We start from the raw sequence: 23,130 nt of genomic DNA, 5'->3' as shown, positions 1-23,130 counted from the left end.
CCTCCGGCTTACAGCCAATCGCTGTTCTTCGCCGTGACCTGCCCGGAAGGCTTTGTGTCATAGGAAGCTACTGTATATGGTCCAATCACCTCGGAGCGGGGTCGTGTCGCAGCCCCTATGTCGTCAAGAGAGTGGAGAGCATTGTAATAGCCTGGAACGCATGCAACGCGGAAGAACCTCCGCTATGGGCGGCGTCAGCCTACCTCATTGAGTCACATGGGATGCTCTAACCTATGGTGAGCAGCGAGTCTCCCCGCATCATAAATCCCAGGACTCTGACTGGTCACTGGCCATGCCTGCCCTAGAGTGGACACGCCTTCCTACTAAAAGTAAACAATGCAGATTCACTCTCATAAAACTGACATATGTTAAAAACATGATGAGAAAGCTTTACTTCGTGGCTTCTAATAATATTACCAATTAGACCTATTCATATAAAGAGGGACATACACAAGTAAACAGTACATCATAACAATACTTGAAAATCATGTAGCCTGGGTCATATCGGAAAACAGTGAGGGAGTCTCAGTATGGACACAAATAACAGTGGAGCTCATTTCTATCATTCAAGCCCAGTGGACCACAGGCTTTTGTAAGAGAGATGACTCTAGCCTCCTGTTGCAACAGAATCACCTCTCGATTACCTCCTCTACGTGGCGGTGGAACCGTCAAAATCCCGCAAAACTGTAAACATCTTGCATTTCCATTATGTGCATCCCTCACATGTTTGATTAATCGCCCCGCACCTACTCCTGTTTTTATAGAATTAATATGTTCTTGGAATCGGGTGCACAATGCTCTGGTGGTTTGTCCTATATAAAAGGAACCGCACCTGCATACTATACAGTATACCACATGATTGGACCTGCAATGTAAAAAATCTCTGATGTTAAGTGTTACACCCCCTAATTGTATACTGCGTCCTGATTTAAATTGGTGACAATGATTGCAGTTGCCACACCTGTGATTTCCACTGGGAGTGAATCTCTGCAACCAATTTGAAGACTTGACTCTCCTGAATTCACTTTTGGTCACCGTGTCGCCAATCGTTTTGGCACGCCGAAATGAGATCAATGGTTTGGTTTGTGCAAAGGGCCCTAACAGGGAATCACCCTGCACAATATGCCAATGTCTCAAAATAGTGGCTTTAATTTGATCTGCCATGGGGGTGAAATAAAAAACGCATGTGAGGGGCTGATTAGTTCTTTGTTCATTCTGAACCTCTCTCTGGTTTTTCCGTTTTAGTCTTTAGGCCCTATGAACCAATGGTAGGCTTAGCCTGCACGGAGGAAGGGGAAGGGTTTAGCAGCTCATATGTTAGTATTTAAGAAGCGTTTTTATGTCATTTGTTGTACACTCTGCCTCTGAAGAAGCTGGTTTAAACCAGCGAAACAGCTGTCAGGCTCTTTCCACCCCCACTGCTGTGTACCTGCTACTTCCCCCACCGGAATAAAGGAATTTTAAGAAGCGGTGCCCCTTCTTTTGCCTTCAATTTTATTGGATACAACTAATTCGTGGATGTGCACGCTCCTTGGTCCTATGCCCGGTGTGTCTGCCCTGCTGCATTTTGGTGCCAGGTACTGTGCTTTTTTTCTCTTCGAATCTGTTGAGAGAATTGTCATGGATGACGATGTGTTGGAAGAGCAAAAGGGCATACTTAAAAAGAAATTTTTGGCGAGGGGCTATCCTGAACGTAGTCTTGCCCCTAAACGTCGTAATTTTGGTAACGAACGTAAACAATTTTGTATGTCCTTTGTCTCCATGTACAACACTAGTAGTGAATTAGTCAGCAGAACAATCCATAAGCATTGGCATTTATTACAGAACACATTCTCTAGAGTACCCGAATTCCGTTACCCACCCAGGATACTCCTGATAGTGGGAAAATAGATGTTTTTTCAGCCCCCAGGGAGACTGTTATTGGAGGGAAAATAGGTACTTTTCCATGCCTTTGTTGTCATCTATGCAGCCATATAGTCAAGGGGGGCTCGTTTACTCACCCGTCTCTAGGCACGCGTTTTTTGTTCGTTAAAGAACGCTATATGTGCGATTCGAATTACGTTGTGTATCTTATCACATGCCCCTGTGGTCTTGCCTATGTGTGGATGACAACGATCAACGAAGGCACTTAAGGTCAGGATGTCAGGACATAAAACCGCTATTCGGAATAAGGACACCACACAGGCTGTCTCCAGTCATTTTACGGAGGCTAGACACAATCTATCCCAGATGAGGGTTCAGGTAATAGACAGCGTACCCCCAAACTGGAGAGGAAGGAGGAGTAGATCTAATGAACTCTCAAGAAGAGAAGCCTGGTGGATAAAGAAACTTAATGTCATGGGGAGTGGGAGACTTAATCGCGAATATGATCTAAGCTTTTGTATTTAAAGTGAACGGATCGCCTTTTTTTATCACTCAGGACATTTCTATAGCACATGAAAAATGCATGCCGACAATCTGTTTCATTATTAAATTAAACTTTAATTTTACCTTGTATTTTACATTCAAAGTCGTTTTATTAGCCTAAACAGTTCTGAAAGCGCTCTCTATACAGTCCAAATGTAGTAACTAGCTCTCAAATCCACTTCAATACATGCAATCCGCTCACCAGATGTTATTGCTGACTATATTATAGATCAGCAGTAAAGACATCTGTTGAAATATCGATTTCCTCCACAGTTCTCGTTCTCTGGGATGCGGTTCCCCCCCCCCCCCAAAAAAAAATTGCATATAACAAGAAACATAGCATAATACTGTCATAAATATTGTAGAAATCACTGTGCAGTTACACTCTGTGCGTACCTCCACCTCGCACACACAAGTACAAATGCACGCTCACCAGAAGCCCGGTGTAACGAAAAATCTGCAACGCCGGATGGACCTTCCAAAGCGGAATGCGGAAATTCGTCCGCATCCGCTGTGCAAACCCGTCCGAGCACTCTGCTCCAAACTCACCAGCATGCTGCTCACCAGGGCTCTGCCATCTTGCCTCTAGGGGGTGCGCGCGCACGCCAGACACGCCTTTAGGCCTCTTGCACACTGCAACTGATTACGATTCAGATTCCGCTTTTTAATCAGTTTTTACATCCGATTCAGATTCAGATTTGCAGTTTGCTCCCTGCACACTGCAAATCGGAATCTGAATCGGATGTAAAAACTGATTAAAAAGCGGAATCTGAATCGGAATCGCGTGCAGTGTGCAAGAGGCCTTATACTCTTAGGATGCGTGTCAGCTTACCTGGACATCAGCTGACATTTTAGCCTGCTCTGATTGGTTGCTGCCTGGGGTGGAGACTTCTCTCCCAGGCAGTATATAAGGAAGTGCTTTTCAGTCACACTTCGTCTGTGTTTGCGATACCCTGTGTCAGCACTCAGACCTAGTCAGCCTTGTCTCTGGTTTTGTGTTATATATTGGTTTATCGCCAATATATACACATATTATACTGTTTGATTTATCGTGTATGATTCTGTGCCTGTCTTGAATACTCTTCTGCTTCCTGATTCTGTACTTCGCCAGCCTGTACCATTACCGACTATTGGCTTGGTTTCCGACTATTCTCTTGTCTCACGTTTCTGTACTGCTGCCGCCTGATCTGTTGCCGAACCTCATTTTGTCTGACCTTTCTCCCTTCAGTGGAACGTCTCCCACTGTAGGGTTCTATCAGAGGCTTGCCTCTGAGACGACCGCCACTAGCAAACCCTTGCTGCTAGAGGCCGAGACTCCTCCACACCATCCTTTGGAGGATCTCACACACAGGGTTCCCATTCAGAGGTAACCACACCTCTGAGGAATTACGGTGTGGTGGATATTTTTACAGACTTGAATTTACACTGTATATTATTATTGTTGTCTGCTGTTCCAGCTTGCTGGAGGTTGTATCTCTGTGCCCTATAGAGATACTCGATTGTACCAAGCACCCTCTTGCATACGATTGTATCATGTCACGCCATACTTGCATTATTGGCGATTCTGCAGATCACCATATAATCAGGTATAGCATCTGTATTATTGGTGATACTGCAGATCACCAATAATCAGAATATCTGTGCTTCCTGACACCAATCGTTACACTCGGGCTGACCACATAGACCAGCTAGTACACCTGTGAATGTTGATTCTCCCTTCTCAGCATGTGACCACTGTCCAGTTTCCACTGCACTGCTTCCAAGTTGCTATGGCTCAAATCAAATCAACAAGGCAAACATAGCGTGAACCAGTTTGACACACTATGAGATTCAAACCCTTCACCTCAGTAAAAAAAATGTCCATCAGTGCTCTCCCACATGCACATAGAAAATAGATTGCACTCACCGAATAGATTGGCTGACCTCAAATGACCAGCAATAGCGCTTGTATATATTCCTCCCCAATTGCTTCCATATGCGTAAAAACGTTCCTCCTTAAAACAAATGCTGGCATAGTGTAATACTGTTCTATTGACATAAAAAACTTATACAATTGCACTCACAAGTGTAAAAGAGATATGCGCATATCACAAATATAGATCCCGAGCTCATCGCCACTGCAGCATGTGGATGCGTCTAACCCGTCTGTCGGAAGCCACGCCCTACTGGTTTCGTCATGTATGACTCATCAGGGGCTTGTCCAGGCATGACAGGGTAGACGCTAAAAAACCCTCCTTATGCAAATAAGTTGCTACTGACGGCGGTATGTTAACATCTAGCAGGTTTGTGTTCAGATCAAACAGCGCTGCAATCCGTATGCAGGCTGGATAATATTCTTCATACAAGCTATATATTAATCCAAAAAACAATAAAAACATTAAAAAGCATTAAAAAGCGCTAAAACCAACCAGACATTCATAATATCAGTGATTATATAGTGTCACCTAATATTACATTTTCCTCCATATTGCTAAAATTGTATCCATCTATGTACTATAAACTGCCCACATACATATAGCACCCCCTGCTGTGCGCTAAGTTGCATACCCGTCCATATCTGTGCTACTAGTGCACAGTGATCATATCTCACCAACCCCTGGTAACATCATTAAATTGTTGTAAAATCAATTGTCCTGTGTTTCCGCACGCTATTACATATAGCTGTATGTGCTCTATTCTTTTATTCTATAGGTGCACTTTGACAATCATCTTATGCACTATATGCACCTCCGTGGTTCCATCCCTTGTATCAAGGGGCATACCCTATAAACTATTTATTAATCACAGTAATATCCCCATTCCCACACAACAACAATCCCCAGTGAACACCATACATATATATAAAAGATAAAAACTATAAAACAAAAAATAATATTCCCCATGATTAATTATACTGTTAATCATCTGCAATAAAACAGTTTAAATCGAGTTCCACATTCAGTCCTCCTGGCACCATCGTTTTCATGTTGTATATCCATCTTGTCTCCAATGCGTGAAATTTCATGGATCTTATGACACCCCCGCCATCTAGTGGTCAGCTTCTGTATAGCCCCAAAATGCATCAGAGCAGGGTTTTTGTTATGATTTTCGGCAAAATGTTTAGATACATTGTGACTTTTAAAACTTTTCAATGTTTTTGATTTGCTCATTAATTCTCGTTTTCAGCAAGCGTTTTGTTAGGCCAATATATTGGAAACCGCAGGGGCACCATATTATATACACAACATGTGTACTACTGCACGTAATAAATTCTTTGATAGGGAATTTCTTGCCAGTTACAAAAGAAGTATCAGATATAGATTTTTGTGTTTGAGATACCAGACAGGGATTACTGTTTACAAGGGAAGAAACCTACTTTCCTGCACAAATCAGTTTTGTTTTTGATAACTGGTTCATCGATACATGTCTTGACTAGACTTCTTTCCAAGTTTTTGGCCTTTCTATAAATAAACTTTGGATTAACTGGAATATTAATTTTCAAAAGGGGGTCATTCATCAGTAGCCCCCAATATCTCTTAATAATTTGTTCGACTTGTTTATGTTGTGTATTATACTCAAGACAGATAGCGTAATCATACCTATCATTAGTGGTAGGCGTTTTTTCATGTAACGTTTTACTTCTATCGTACTTCTCAATCTTTTTAATTTCTTGTCTGTGGGGGGTTTCATGGTAACCTTTATCCACAAACCTTTGCAACAACATTTCAGATTGTTCCAAATAATCCTGAGTGTTCGTACAGTTCCGTCTTACTCTTGTAAATTGACTTCTGGGAATTCCATTGAGCCAGTGTCTATGGTGGCAACTTGTAACAGGGATATATGCATTCCTGTCAGTTTGTTTAAAAAAGGTCCTAGTTCCAAGGCCATCTCCCACTTTGTAGATGACTGTAACGGTTGGGTGTCGCAACTCAGATGTCAGATTATTTGGTGATCTGCAGAATCACCAATAATGCAGACGCTATACTTGATTATGTGCGATCTGCAGAATCACCAATACCAGTATAGCAACACAAAGAGCTGAGTGTGTAGTGTTTGGTGCAACCGTAACTTTAATAGTTTTATGAGAGGGGCTGGTGAGGTACCACTATCAGTACACTGACCGTGTAATAGGGCACAAGCTCCAGCAAGCTGGAGATACAATACTGAAGAGATCGAATCTCCCGAGGAGCGGGTGATTCAGAGTGTACTGCAGCCGAGTGATCACCTGAGGAGCGGGTGACTCAGACTGTACTGTAGCCTAGGAGCAGGAGATACAAACAGTACTGCACTAATGATCGCCTGAGAAGCAGGTGATTCAGACTGTACTGCAGCCTAGGAGCAGAAAACGCACACAGTACTGCACTAAAGAATAACTTCACCAGAGGAGCTGGTGAAGCTAGCACCTCACCAGTGGTGAGGGCCCACTGGTGAGTAGGATGGTCTGACAGGCAAGGTTCGGCAACAGAGAGGTAAGTATCGGTACAGAATCGTGAGGCAGGAAGGAGTCGGTAATCAGGCAGAGGTTCAGCAACTTTAAGGCAGAAAGGCAGAAGTACAGAATCAGAAAGCGAGATCGGAGTCAGAGTTTAGCCAAGAGTCATACACAGGAAATCAGTACAATATAAACAATATCCTAGTCCAGGTGTGAAGTCCGTGGTTTCAACACCTGGGATCTAGTCTAAGGTCTGAGCGCTGACACACGAGGTATTCACGACAACAGACAACCTCTGAATGAAGCCCGGAGGCTTAAGAAGCAGAGGAGACCCCACTGGCATGCCCCTCAGAATCAGCCAATCCAGGGGTGCCTCTGGCCTTCTTGTCACTCCAGGCAAGAAATCCTGTGGCGCCCCCCTCCCATAAAAATAAAACAAAAATCATATACATTATAGAACACTTCACACATGATATAAGCCATCAGAGAAGGATAACTATGAAACGAGGCCCTGGGCAAGATAACACTTTGCCCTCCACTGATGGTCACCTGGCTCATTTAGTTAGATTTGGTGGGGGCTAGCAACCACCAGGCCCCTAAACTCTCTCTAGACCCTAGGCAGCTGCCTAAGTTTACCTTGTGGATGATCAGCATTGTATGCCATACAGCAAATGCTGCCAGTATGCACCTCAAATAAATACAGCATCCACACTACAAGTTCCAATGGCAGTCACATTGCAAGATTGGATTATCAAGCAAGACATTCTTCCTTTCAGAATAATTTTTCACAAACATTATGAGATATGCAGATATGTTACCACCTGTTGGGGTAGGACTGGAGTGGGTATATCATGACATTGAAGGGCTGATATGGTAAGGTGGTTTAAGGCACAGTGTACACCGAGCGGTTTTAGCAGCGAACCGCCAACCACATCTGTCTGTGAAAACGCTTGGCTAATGTATTTCAATGGGATGATGCACACCAGCGGTTTGAGGTTTTTAGCAAACCGCAAATGTGCCTCCTGCTGCACATTTGCTGTTTGCAGAAGCGATTCTGCCTCAATGTAAAGTATAGGAAAAATGCTAACCGCTCTGAAAAAACGCTAGATCAGAGCAGTTTTCCAGGCGTTTTTGCTACAGAAGCTGTTCAGTAACAGCTTTTACTGTAACAAGATTTGTAATCTGCTTCACATAAACGCTCAGCATGTTTAGAAAATGTCTCTAAACATGCCTAGAATCGCTCTGAAATCTGCTCCAAAAACCGCTAGCGTTTTGAGGATCTGCTAGCGGTTTTGGTGTGCACTGGGCCTAATGGTTTGATTCATAATCCATTCTGGAGATAAGCACAGTGTGTTTGTAGTGTAAGTGATACAAGAGAAGAGAAGTAGAATGGAGGGAGGAAGGGTAGTAGAGGGTCAGAATTGATGACATGGATGAGCAGATATCTATGAGTAGAATAGAGGCTCAGTGGGTAGCACTACTGCATTTTAGTGCTGAGTCCTAGGCTTGAACATTGGCCAGGGCAAAATCTGCATGGAGTTTCTGTCTTCAGACACTTCAGACATTTCCTGCATCCTAAAAAACATACTAATAAGTCAACTGGTTTACCCCAAAACAATCCTATATTGAAAATATTAGACTATAACTGTGGTAGGGTTTAGATTGTGAGCTCCTCTGAGGACAGTCAGTGACATGACTCTGTAAAGTGCTGCAAAAGATGTCAATGCTATATAAATACATAATAATAATATGGTAGGACATTAGACTATGACTATGGTAGGATTAGATTGTGAGCTACTCTGAGGACAGTCAGTGACATGACTATGTACTCTGTAATGTGCTGCAGGAGATGTCAATGCTATATAAATACATAATAATAATATGGTAGGACATTAGACTATGACTATGGTTGGATTAGATTGTGAGCTACTCTAAAGACAGTCAGTGACATGACTATGTACTCTGTAAAGTGCTGCAGAATGTCAGTGCTATATGAATACATAATATGGTAGGACATTACAGTTTGACTATAGTAGGGATTAAATTGTAAGCTCCAGTGAGCAGTCAGTGACATGACTATGTACTCTGTAAAGTGCTGAAGATGTCAGTGCTACATAAATACACAATAATAGTTCCAAATGCTACTGGCTCCTCTGAAGAGTGCTCAGACTAGTGTACATAGTTGTGCACATTGTTCCCCAAGTAGCAGTTGTTTGGTCAGAGAGACAGTGGGAGAGGGAGCATGAGCAGAGGGTGAGGGCGAGCAAAGTTAAGCTCCACACTCACCACAGTGACTGCAACAACACAGGAAGATGGATCCAGCGAGGTGTCCCTCATGACAAGCGTCCAGCGATTCATCTTCCTGCCAGCGGGTATGCGAGATGTCACGTGACATTACAGGACGGGCGCGAACGAGAAGTCAAGCGAACGCAGTACTTTACGGGGTGTCGTCAAGGATCTTAAAGATCCGGTCCTCAGTGACGGTCACTTTTCACCACACAACGCTAAGGGATGTCACGACATCGTGTAAATGACTACTTGTCGCTCAAAAAAAAAAAAAAATGAATGGACATCGGGAAAATCGTTGGAAAAATCGTGAGGTGGGTACATAGCATTAGAGAGAGGGCAAACAGACAGCATTAATGGAAATACATTATTATGCCATCTTCAATTATAAGTAGTGATGGATGTAATTACACACATTGCTTACATGTCCATTATCATTGTTTGAGCTTTAGATGCTGCCCTCCTATTCACTCTTTCACAATGAAAGACGAAACCTGCAACCCCCACTGTGTCCATTACACACTTCAAACACTGTCCTTGGGAACTCAGGGAGAAGTGCAGGCTGTGTGTCCCAGTCAGAGGGAGAGAGCATCAGATGATCCTACCGCTCCATAGCTAGTCATGGCTGGAGAGCGTCCTGACATCTAGACATGCAGGACATTCTAGCAGAGCACACGGGCTGTCTGCAGAGTTTACTGTTTGTTTGTTTGTCTTGCTCGCTCTGCAGACTCAGTAACATTTGGGGGTAGGGTGCTGTCACCTCTGTACACTGAATAGTGAGGGACTGTCTCCAATCCTTCTATGAATCCTTATTAGATGCATTCCTAAAAACACTTGTGAGAGTAGAACAGAGTAACCAAGCAGCTCAGGGTGACCCACACTACTAGGAATGTATAGGGAGATAAAAGGAACCAAAAAGCCCTCCTACTAAAAAAGCAAAGCTAGGTGTAATTGCCTTCTTAAAACAGAGAGTAGAAAACTTTCTCTACATACCCTTAAACGGCAGTCAGTCACTCAGGCTCAGAAAGGTGGGGGCAGAGAACAGTTATAAACCAGACACCTTCTTCTTAGGGAGTATCTATAAATCTGAACTCTGAATGATTCTTTATCCCTGACTTAGCAGAATGCTATTTGTGAAAAGAGCAGAGTATCCAAGCAGCGCAGGGTGACCCAAGCTACTAGGAATGTATAGGGAGATAAAAGTTACCAAAATGCCCTCTTACTAAAAAAGCAAAGCTTGGTGTAATTTGCCTTCTTAAAACAGAAGGAAATCTATTTCTCTCCAGTCCCTTACAACGGTCTTTCAGGACAGGAATTTTTATTTCCCCTTGGACTGACAGTAATTTATTGCGCCTTCCCCATCAAAGCCGCTCCAAGCCGCTGCCTGGGTGGTCAGTAGGTTAAGGCGCCCCTGAGCCAATCCTGGGTGCCATGGGATTCCTCTGACGTCAGCCGACCAGCAGGTCAGCTGACGGGCTTCCTCCCAGCATAAAGGTCCCGTCTGTGCGCGCGCGAGACGGCGACCTCTTGAGTAAATGAACGTTCCGTCCTCGGCGTCCTAGACGCCGGGAGGACGGATGGCGGCATGGAGGCAGCTGCGGCGCCGGTGCTGTTCGCCGCAGCTGCCTCATCTATTACAATGACTATGTCCAGGAAGTCAATACTGGCCTTGTCCCATTTAGCGGTTAGCTGTATTCCCTTATCATTGCTATTGAGCCATCCTATATACGTTTATAACTCATTATGTGTCCCACGCCAAATCCACAACAGGTCGTCAATATATCTTTTCCAAGACACGACCTTTGTGCTATTGGGGTGGGCTAGGACATTCAGTTCCCAATCGTCCATAAAAATGTTTGCCACGCTAGGTGCATATTTTGCCCCCATAGCACAGCCTAGTACTTGTAGAAAGAACGGTCCAACATACCAGAAGTAATTGTGTGTTAAAGAAAAATTTAACAGTTTCAAAATAAAATTAATCTGAACATTATTCAAATCTGTGTAGACATTTAATGCTTGTCTTACTGTTCTCAAAGCTTCCTCATGTGAAATGATTGTGTATAATGCTGAAACATCAGCTGTCACTAAAAGATGGTCTGGTTGCAACTTTAAATGTTCCAGGCTGTGTAGTAGTTGTTTAGTATCTTTTAGTAATAGAGTTAATTTTTTCACAACAGGTTGTAAGAAAGTCAATATATTCACCGACTCTCTGGTTCATTGAACCCATACCGCTAATAGTTGGTCTTCCCGGTGGTTGTTGCAAATTTTTGTGAATTTTTGGATTACAATACATCACTGGAATTCTTGGGGCATCTATTACCAAATATCTGAATTCTGCATCATTTAGAACACTCACAGAGGCACCGAGTGTTGTTTGTTTTGCTAGATGCTGTAACTCCTTTTTCTATTGCCTGAGGAAGCGGGCGCTGACCCGTGAAACGCGTTGATTTGTTTTATCTAGAGTTCGTTAATAAATAGACTGAATGTACAGTTGTGTTGTGTCTGCTTGGAGGAGGTAAGTCCACCACTGCCTCCTCTAATTACCAAATTTTTGGCTTTTAAGCTCCTTTAAAACCCTTTTTATCCTTTTGGCGCCTCTGTTCTCTCCTATATAATATTGTATCCACCCTGGGTGGAGGGATGCGACCCTTTTCTACTATCTACAGAGAGCGACTTCTTATTCCCGAGTGGGGACAGGATAATCTCCCCACCTGCCTTTACAGTGGTTGCCTATTGGTGTCCCATGTTTGTGAGTATAACAACTATTACTCTCTGTCATTATCCCCTTTGTCAATACATACTACACTACTGGGGCTCTTGGTGTTCCTCTGTTTATCCATTACGACTCTCACTTACAGTTATCCTATCTGCTCTATCGCAGTCTGCGAAGGATTGAGGTTTTACACATTAAATGCCATACCCAGGGCCGGTTCTCTCATGAAGCAAGGTGAAACATTTGCATCAGGAGCAGAGATTTCAGGGACAGCATTTTTGTACTGTGTATACCTTCCTGAGGAGGAGTGGAGTGGCTGAGGGTTAGCAGTCTGTTTGGCATAGACTCACAGCCAGCCAGTGTGCTATTGTGTTGAGCTGCAGCATGTCATTTAAGAACACTAAATGAAGCAGAGTAAATTGTCGGGTGCTGTGCGATCATTCCAAATCAGGGGGTGGGGGGAATCCTCACACAGGCAGCAAAAAGTCAGCAAAGGCAGCAAAAAGTCTAGAACCGGACCTAGCCATACCTCCAAACTTTTTGTGATAAATAGGGACACTTAAGCCACACCCTTAATCACGCCCCCAGCACACCCCTAGTCACACACATACCATAAAGATTTCAAAAGAAAGATACGTTATTTTATAATTTAAACCACACTGGTCCTTTTTATCCTGGTTTATTTTCCTTCATATTAACATTTGAAAATAAGAAATATATCAATTTAAAGAGTGGTAATAAAGTTTAGAGTCAATTAAACACATTTGTCAGTAGATAAAATCAGGGTTGTGGAGTCGGAGCAATTTTGGGTATCCGGAGTCTGACTTCATAAACTGAGGAGTCAGAGTCAGGAGTCTGAGTTGGTGGATTTTTGTACAAAATCCACAGCCCGGAGTTGAGGAGTTGGAGCGATTTTGAGTACCCAGAGTCGGAGTTGGAGTCGGGTGATTTCATAAACTGAGGAGTCAAAAGATTTTTGTACCGACTCCACAGCCCTGGATAAAATACATGTAATTAAATAGATCTATACATCAGTCATGAAAGAGGGACAAATGAGGAAGAAAGAAGGACAAGGTCCCCAAAGAGGTACCGTCCCTCCAAAACAGGCATAGTTTGGAGCTATGAAATGCTGCAAGAGACAGCTATGTGTTGCAAGGCTAGCATACAAGCACAGTAATGCTTGAACATCTAGTTGAAGAAACCAGTGTGTAGATATACCATATATATTACAGTATAGTATATACAGCACTGGCAAAGTGTGCTTAATCGCACAGCACGTCACCAGCGCGAGGCATCTACATCACTTGCGGGACGGAACAGGGACGGCGCTTCAATGAAGGCAAGGGGGCAATTGCCCCCAGGCCCCAGAATCCATAGGGGCCCCCACGCATCTATTGCCCCTTTAAAAATGTCTGTAGCGGCCACCGGATGCTGTGGCCTGAACTGTCAGGAGTGCGGACGGTGTTGGCTGAGGGGAATGAGGTGGCCAAGAGTCGGGACATACATTACTTGATTCTGCCTGGGGCTGCGCTGGCATCATGGTTGCCATGGTAACTCTTCGTCCTCCAGCAGTGGCGCTCTCCTTGACATGCCACGCAGGCATGTGACATCATGCCAGAACGTACATACCTTTGAGGAGGGAAGAGGCACCCAGCTAACTCGCTGGAGTGGCAGCCGCAGCAGCCGGAGCGATCAGCGTATCTTAAAGAGCAGACTACAATGTTCCACCTCCTGCAGCTCCCCCAGCTAATGGTACCAGGCTCAGACTGAGCCACCGAACCACCAATTTTTCCATTGGTGGGCCCCTGCTGCCCCGCCTCCTGGGGGCACCAGAGCTGAGAAGGAGGGAGGCACAGCACAGGAAGGGGAGAAATTGTGCACAGAGCGGCGGGGAGGGGGGGGAAGCCTCCCTCCCTCACCTAGGGGCCCCCCTTCCGCGCTCCCCCTCTCCAGAATTGCAGCCAGTCGACGGCAGCAGTGGGGAATAGCTTACCTGCATCAGATCGATAGCTCTGCGTGCCGCTGGGTTGCTCTCCTGTACTGATGCTATACAATCACGCTCTTGCAGTACTTCCTGTAAGAACGTGATTGGACAGCAGTGCAGGAGACGGAGACCAGCAGCGGCACGCAGAGCTATCGATCTGATGCTGGTAAGTGATTCCTGCTCGCTGCCGCTGCTGGGTGCAAATCTTGGGGGGGGGGCGGGGGGCAGATGGAGGGGCCCCTAGGTGAGGGGGGGGAGGTCCCCCCCCTCCCCGCTGCTCTGTGCCCACTTTTTCCCCTTCCAGCATGCATGGGGGCACTGAGACCTACATACCTAACTGGGGGGAGCGTGGAAGGGGGGGCTCTAGGTGAGGGAGGGGGGGAAAGCTTCTCCCCCTCCCCACCGCTGTGCCCGCTGCCCCACCTTCCACATTGGGGGCCCCCACTAACTGGGGACCTGCCTTTGTGGGGATATCTGCTGCCAATCTAATTGCAATTTGTGGGGATATCTGCGGCCAATCTAATTGTATTTTGTTTGGAAATCTGCCGCCAATCTGATTGCATTTTGTGGTGATATCTGCCACCAATCTATTTGCATTTTGTGGGGCTATCTGCCGCCAATCAGATTGTATTTTGTGGGGAAATCTGCCGCCAATCTGATTGCAATTTGTGGGAGTATCTTCTGCCAATCTGATTGCATTTTGTGGGGATATCTGCTGCGAATCTGACTGCATTTTGTCGGAAAATCTGCTGCCATTTGACTACTTAATGAATTATCATGAGGCATGTAACTACTTGATTATTTTATCTAAAATGTATCTGATCTGACCTAATCTCTGCCACCAATCTGATTGCATTTTGTTGGGAAATCAGCCGCCCAGAGTAGTCTTAGCTACCGTAATATCTATGTTACGGCAGGGCCCTTATTACACTTTCTCTTACAGAGCTATGGAAACCATTTTGCCCATGCGATAAAGCGAAGTGCAAAAATGAAAATCATACCTAGCACAGGTTGGTTTCGATCCATCAACCTCTGGGTTATGGGCCCTGCACACTTCTGCTGCGCCACTCTGCAGTCTGCTTACATTTGTATACAATCTTCAAGTTTAAGAAGGGTACATTAGTTGAAATAGTTACACTACAATCTGTTACAGCAAGGCCCTAATGACACTTTCTCTTAAGGGGCTATGGCCACTTCTGCTGCACCACTCTGCAGTCTGCTTAAAGTGTCATTAGGGCCTTGCTGTAACAGATTGTAGTTTAACTCTTTCAACTAATGTACCCTTCTTAAACTTGAAGATTGTTTACAAATGTAAGCAGACTGCAGAGTGGAGCAGCAGAAGTGTGCTGGGCCTATAACCCAGAGCTTGATGGATCGAAACCATCCTCTGCTAGGTGGACTTTATTTTTTATACCTTGCTTTACCACATGGGCCAATCGGCGGCCATAGCCTCTTAAGAGAAAGTGTCATTAGGGCCTTGCTGTAACATAGATTGTAGTGTAACTATTTCAACTAATGTACCCTTCTTAAACTTGAAGTTTGTATACTAATGTAAGCAGAGTGGTGCAGTGGAAGTGTGCTGGGCCCATAACCCAGAGGTTGATAGATCGAAACCATTCTCTGCTAGGCATGATTTCATTTTTGCACCTCGCTTTATCGCATGGGCAAAACGGTTTCCATAGCCCTGTAAGAGAAAGTGTAATAAGGGCCCTGCCGTAACATAGCAATTACGGTAGCTAAGACTACTCCTGGGCCTTTCTTGTAGTTGAAGAGACGAGTGAACTGTGACACCACACTTAAAAAAACAGAAAACCGAGAAGCTTCCCCATATTGGAGCATTGGATTTGGTAAAGTCTTAAGCCAATGTGTTGTAAGACACAAGTAAGCTTTAGGTTAGCAGGAATGGTTTCATGGCCACCTAGCTTTTCATTCTTCCCAGGCCAGCTAGGCTGGCTTCAGTCTGTAGTGCTGGTGGTATAGTGGTGAGCATAGCTGCCATCCAAGCAGTTGACCAGTGTTTGATTCCTGGCCAATGTATGTGAGCGTGCTTTTGACATCCTACAAATCCCTTGAAGACAAGATCCTCCTCCTCCGGAAAAGGAGGGAAGGAGGCTGTTGTGGGGTGCTATATAAGAAATAACAATCAGCCAGGAGCAAGTTAACAAGCCTATAAGAGCCTAACTAAGCTTTACCTGTCCCTTGACTAATTACTGTAGGCAGACGAGTGAGTAAAACGGCTGGAGAACCTTGCCTTTTATAAGGGGGGGGGGGTGGGTGGGCTCCAGGAGTGAGTGTAGTCTGATAGGCGACAATGTGCCTGCAGACTGTGATGTAGAGGGTCAAAGTTGACCGCAATGGAGCATTATGGGGGCGAAACGAACTTCCGGAAAAGTTCGTCTTCGCCGGCGAACACGAACCACCCGAAGTTCGCCTGGAACCATTGCGGGTGAACCGTTTGGCCCATCTCTACATGCAATGTAATTAAAGTGGGAACACCCCTTTCAGGATCTTTAGGGAAATCAGAATACAGTTTATTGCAGCATGTAAGTCGGGGGCACAGCCTTGAATTTTAAACTAGCTAGAGATGAAAAGGCTTGTTAGATCAAATGAGTGCTAACCGTGAATTATGGCCTTGTCTGGCCCCATAGTTGGCTCACAACAGACACATGTGGTTGTGTTATGGAGGACAGAGTTCGGTGCGACAGGAGCTGTCACTATAGGTGATGAAATGGTGACCACAGTATGATTAGAGAAATGCTGCAGTTACGTATAGTGGAATGCAGTAAATTATTCAGGATACCCACTTTAAAGGTTATTCTCCTGGTTTCAGCATCAGAAACACTTCCTATAGCTATATATGGCTGTGTGCTGGTATGTAGCCCCACCCTCCCAGTGATGCTTAGCCTAGGCTGTTTAGCAATGCGGAATTCTCCTCAGAGCATTCTAGGACACCAGGCATTATTTGCACTGAATTCTCCCAAACAAACTTTCCACAGAGCTGCAGCTGACGGCTAAAGATGGCACCACCCGTGATAAATTATTTCTAAAAGCAATTTCGTTCATTATATTATTTCACTACAGTGCCTCTTGAATAGACGGGATGCACCAGTTTTACTGAACACAAATTAATTTAATTTGGACCTGAATTCAAACAAAAAATGTTGCCCAACAGTAAGATTGCATTAGTTATGTCATAGCTTCCAACTGTCTCTTTTGGAGGGACAGTCTCTCTTTGGGATCCCTGTCCCTCTCTTTCCTCCTCATTTGTCCCTCTTTCAGGACTTTGTCCCTCTTTCTATGTAAATATATATATATATATATATATATATATATATATATATATATATATATATATATATATATATATATATATATATATATATATATATATATATATATATTTTTTTTTTTTTTTTTCTCAACTAAAAAAATGTGTTTGATTGACTCTAAACTTTATTCCCATCCTTTAAATTGATATATTAATTTTAAAATATTAATATGAAGGAAAATGAACCAGGATAGAAAGGATCAGTGTGGTTTGAATTATAAAACAACATATTTTTCTCATGAAATCTTTATGGTATGCGTGACTAGGGGTGTGGTGGGGCGTGATCAGGGGTGTGGAAGTGGCGTGGCTTAAGTGTCTCTCTTTCCCATCTCAAAAAGTTGGGAGGTATGGTTATGTTTTGAATCAGGATGATACTATTTATTGGATAACTACAATCCTTGGTTCTAGGCTACTTCAGGAAACCCAGCACAATTCCTCATGGGGAGCAGTTCTCCAATCACAGTACTCTCTTAAAGCACTAAGCGATGTGATTGGCCAAATAGTGTGGGTTTAGTTTACTACAAGCCTGGGGTCTGACTATGCTGGGAAGGGCAAGGGGGGTAGGAGGCCCCTAATTTACCTTTGCCCCGGGGCCCCCATGCTGCTTAAACCGGCCCTGGGGCTCTGAGAGCCTGTATGTATATTGTGAGTCTGGGGAATCCCGTAGTTAGGCTGCTGGAAGGGACAGGGCGGCTGTAAATGGCTGCACAGAGCTGCACGTGATCAGGAGTGCTGCTGCTGCACATGGCAGGCTGCTTAGGTAAACACAGTACAATAGGGGGTTTACTCATCAAAGCAAGGTGACTGCTGGGTACATCAGTGACTGCAGGGTAGGCCTGTGTTAGTGGCGCAGGTCACTGCAGGGAAGAAGTACTGTCCACAGCAGGCTGCCTGTGCTGCTCACCACAACCCCCGACACTACAGGTGAAAGGAGCCTCCAAGCTTCCTTATACTGCCTCTGTAGTATGGCTGCAGGGCGCCTCTCACTCAGCAGACAGGTGTGCTCTCCCCGCCGACCAGCAGCCCACACTGGTACTATTTTATCTACTCTACCATATGGGAAAATGATGAATGCGGCGCAGTAGCATTGCAGCAAATGCAAGGTGAGATGCTGCCCATAGCAACCGCGTCAGTTATATCAGTCAGTGCCAGTGTAGAGATGCTGCCCATAGCAGCCGCATCAGTTACATCAGTCAGTGCAGAGATGCTGGCAATAGCAACCGTGTCAGTTATATCAGTCAGTGCAGAGATGCTGCTCATATCAACAGTGTCAGTTATATCAGTCAGTGCAGAGGAAAGCATACAAGTGGAACTAGATTTTCAAAATCCATTTTTAAAGAGGCCCCAAGGTGGAATTTTTAAAGCTTAATAGGACACAGAGGCATGTTCTGTGCACAATGACATGCCTCTGTGTCCCATTTCTGCCGCTAGTCCCGCCATGGCTCCGCTGTCCCCCCTGAAAATAGCGCCAGGCTAGTGACAATCTGCTTGTCGCTAGCCTGCTATTTACCTGTAGCTTGTCGATCATCGTTCTCCTCCATTACATTCCCCCGCCGCTCCCCGCCTCTGCTAGCTTCCTCCAATCGGAAGCTAAGCACTTTCTTTGGCACAAGCTCTGTCTACCCTTGGGCCAGATTCATCAAGCTGCGCTCCTTAGCAGCGCATCTTAATGTGAAGGAACACCTGCTTTGCCTACCACGCGTAACTTTACCTGCGGGTGGTCCTGTGAAGTATCATTACCGCGATACTTCACTTTCAGCCGCTACTATGTTAACTTACTTAATTACAACTATGTGAATGAACATAGTAGCGGCCACAAGTGAAGTATCACGGTAACAATACTTCACAGGACCACCCGTAGTTAAAATTACGCGCTTTTCTATGTAAGCAAAGTAAAATGCAAGAAAAGCTCATGTGCAAAATGCAAACGCTAATGCAATTAAAACGCTAATAAAACGCATTAACGCATATGCAGCAAAACGCAACCTTTCACGCATCGCCTAGTGGGTTCCCAACCCTCAATGAGAAGTTTGGACAGTACTAATCCTATTAGAGGGTGAATGATTGATTGAAAATTAGGTGTGTGCACAAGGCTATTGGGCCATGTTTACGGCTAGGACCTACTAGGGCGATTTTGGCAGCACTTTTGGATAGCCGGCGATTTGCAAAATAAAAAAAATCTTTGCCAATGTATTTAAATAGTGGGGAGCCCACTAGTGCATTTGCGATCAGAGTTTATCACAATCGCATGACATGCAGCATTTTGGGCGCTCAATGCCATGTATAGAAGTGCTGCAAAACCGTTTTCAAAAAGCAATTTTGCAGCGATATGGGGCTGAGCGTTTGAAATTTTTAAATAAAGTTGATTATGCTTACCGGTTGTCCCACTGTCCGGCTTCCGCCCATAGCCCCGCCCCTAGCAGAAGAGGTCACAGAAGCTTCTCTGATTGGTCCTAGAGAAACACCTATGACCTCGTCCATTAGGGGGCAGGGCTACGGAAGAAAGCCTTTTATTTAAATTTACAAATGCTCGCCCCCAAATCGCTGCAAAATTGATTTTCAAAGCGAATTTGCAGTGTTTCTTTACTTAGCATTGAGCGCAAACACACTTAAAATGCTGCATGCCCTGCGATTGCGATTAACCCTAACCACAATCACACTAGTGGGTTCAGCAATATTTAGATACATTGGTAAAGTTTTTGGGAATCGCTGGCGATTGACAGTCATCCCAAAACACTGCCAACAATGCCATAGCGGGTCCCAGCCCTTGTGGTCACTTTATGGCGAGGTTTACACTGGCAGCTGATCACAACTGACAAACTTTAACTGATCAGTTGTTCTGTGCTCTCTCTTCCAGATGCTGTGCATTTTCATATGGATAAATACATTGCATGCAGCAGTTATAATGCATAGATGTTGTAAGCTGAGCCAGGTACACACTTTCACTTTCAATAATGTTTCAGTAATGGCCAATCACTGACCAATTTCACCATATCAGTGTAGTAATGAGAGATTACATACACAATCTGTTCATAGTATTCAATATCTGTTGAAACTCATACTACATGGAGGTGATAAAATTGGTCAGTGATTGGCCAATCAAGATTGAAAATGTACCGGGCTTTAGGGAAACATGGAACATTCTTTCACCTGCGCTGGTCATCAGTTGTACATTGTGATATAGCTGAAAGCAGCTGATTCAGTGTAAACCAGCCCTGCATCTATGTGTTTTTAAAGGGACCCTGAACAGTCGTTAAAAGTGAAGTTGGTACTTACCTGGGGCTTCCTCCAGTCCAGCGTAGGCTGCGAGGTCCCCCGGCCTCCTACTGGCTCCTCTCCCGGTCCTGCTGGTGGCTCTGTTAACGGTGACTTTTGGGCTGAAAGTTGTCCGTATACTTCCAGGAAGTCCATGCTCCGCGTCATCATGCCGGCCAGCGTGACAGTCCGATGCAGAACTGTCACTCCGGCCAGCGTGATGATGCGTAGCAGCCGGCGTGATGACGCAGAGCATGGACTTCCTGGAAGTATATGGACAACTTTCAGCCCAAAAGTTGCCATTAACGGAGCCACCAGATGGACCGGGAAAGGAGCCAGTAGGACACCAGGGGGACCTTGCAGCCTATGGTGGGCTGGAGGAAGTCCCAGGTAAGTACCAATTTAATTTTTAACGACTGCTCAGCGTCCCTTTAAATAAAAGCTTTTCAAAACGCGCTGCTGCATGTACTTTTTATGCATTGTGGCCCAATACATACAAATGTGCTGGAAAATGCACAGCGACTAATAGAGAGTGCAGAACAACTGATCAATTAAGATGCGTTATCTTTCGGCAGTGTAACTCTGCAGCTCCCATATCTGTTAAGCTTCTGAATAAATTCAGGTTCAGCCTCACAAACCCAGAGCTGGCATTTTCATAGGGGAAAGCTGAGGGCCCCTGAGCCTGTTGCCACACCCCGAGGTCTCCCCAACTTTCTTGTACAGCCGCAAAGTGAACTCACCTGTCCGGCCGGCTCGCTCCGCTGTCAGCATGTGAGCTCCCGTTTTTCCTCTAGTTGCCTGTTCATGGCATATTATTACGAACACACCGCCAGGTCACGGTGCACAGGTGACCTGTGCACCGCGACGAAGCCTAAATTATGATAAAAACAGCATATGGAGGCTGCCATATTTATTTCCTTGTAAACAATGCTGGTTGCCTGGCAGCCCTGTTGATCATCTGGCATTGTATCTGAGTGAAAACCCTGGAATAAGCATATGGCTAATTCAGTAAACGTGAGTCAGCTGAGTCAGTATCTGATCTGCTGCATGCTTGTTCAAGTATTAAAAGTATTAGAGACACAGGATTAGGAGGACTGCCAGGCAACTGGTATTGTTTAAAGGAAATACTGTAAATATGGCAGCCTTCATATACCTCTCAATTCAGGTTGCCTTTAATGGTTATTGGGGGCATCATGCAGCCCTATTAAAGGACAACTGAAGTGAGAGGGATATGGAGGCTGTTATATTTATTGCCTTTTAAGCAATTCCAGTTGCCTGGCTGTCCGGCTAATCCTCGGCCTCTAATACATTTAGCTGTAGACCCTGAACCAGCATGCAGCAGATCACATGTTTCTGACATTATTGTCAGATCTGACAGATTGGCTGCATGCTTGTTTCTGGCTTGATTCAGACACTACTGCAGCCAAATAGACCAGCAGGGGTGCCAGGCAACTGGTATTGTTTAAAAGGAAGTAAATATGGCAGCCTCTAAATCCCTCCCGCTTGAGTTGTCCTTTAATTATGTTATTTGTGGACATGTTGCTGAGTTATGTCATTTGTGATCATGTAATTGCACATTTTTATTTTGAGAATATAGCGGTTTAAAGTGAACCTAAAGCGAAAATAAAAAAAGTAACTTCCCTGTGGCTTCAACAGACCCCTGCAGCCGCCCTGTGCCCATGCCGTGACTGTGCGATGTTCCAGTTACCTGCGTTCCCCTCATTCAGTCAGACAACCTAGCGAGTCAGTTGCCCCTGCGCATGTGCCGGCCGCTCACATCCTCGTTAGCTCTCCCATTGCCAGGAGCGTTATGTGCAAGCAAAGTATAGATTTTTCTGCACTACACATGCGCAGAGAGCTCCTGTCCACAGGGGTGCGATCAGGAGGCACATGGACCGGAGCTGTGCATCCAGCTGAAAGAGGGGCGCTGCAGATGATTGGAGCATGGCAGGATCACGGCACGAGCACAGGGCAGCTGCAGGGGGCTGCTAGAAACCCCAGAGAAGTGAAACAGTTTTCTTTTTGCATTAGGTTTCCTTCAAGGCCCTTTTCCACAGGTGGCTGAACTGCGCACTCAGTAAGCAGTTACCCAGCAGCAGTGATCAGTTACCCAGCAGCAGTGAGCAGTTACCCAGCAGCAGCACGCAGTTGTGAGAGTTCGACAGTCATTTCACTGACTATCAACTGCTCGTGGAAAAGGGCCCTTAATCACCTGATTTGGAGGACATACTGATGTTATTCAGGGAACACGATACCTGTCATTTAAAGTGACACTTAAGTGAAGAGGTAAAAAATTGCATATATCCTCCTCCTCCTAAAAAAATGACTTTTAGATATCTCACAGTTTTATGTTGTTACGTTTAGAAACTTAAAAAAGCAGATTTATTGTTTTGTCTCAGCTGAATGTAATCTGTCACTGTGTCCTAGAGTGCTGAAATATATGAACTATTGACTTTAGTTTATTTCTATCCTCTCCTGGCAGAGAACTGGGCTTCCTAGAGTAAAGTAGTTTATGGCTGTCCACGTCCGCCCCTGTAATGTATAAATGTGCCCCCCCCCCCCTGTGTGTGCATTTATACATTACCTGTCCTGTAGCAGCCTCCACGCAGTGTCCGTAACCTCCGGGCGGCTCTCTGTACATGCCACTGGCACATTGTGTCTGACGTTACACGCTATGTGCTAGTGGTGGCGTGTACGGAGGCCACCCGGAGGATACAGACACCGTGAGGAGGCTGCTACAGGACAGG

At 44.9% G+C, this 23,130-nt stretch overlaps 1 protein-coding gene across 3 annotated transcripts in view; it reads right to left on the bottom strand.

Moving 5' to 3' along the window:
• The window catches only part of LOC137534131 (collagen alpha-1(III) chain-like), a 113,322-nt gene that overhangs the window by 85,783 nt on the left and 4,409 nt on the right, over positions 1–23,130 (bottom strand). The window lies entirely within an intron of this gene.

This window comes from Hyperolius riggenbachi, chromosome 10 (assembly GCF_040937935.1).
Source record: "Hyperolius riggenbachi isolate aHypRig1 chromosome 10, aHypRig1.pri, whole genome shotgun sequence".
Classification (NCBI taxonomy): Eukaryota; Metazoa; Chordata; class Amphibia; order Anura; family Hyperoliidae; genus Hyperolius; species Hyperolius riggenbachi.
The sequence above is the reverse complement of the archived record's forward strand: the minus strand, read 5'-3'. Positions and strand labels throughout refer to the sequence as shown.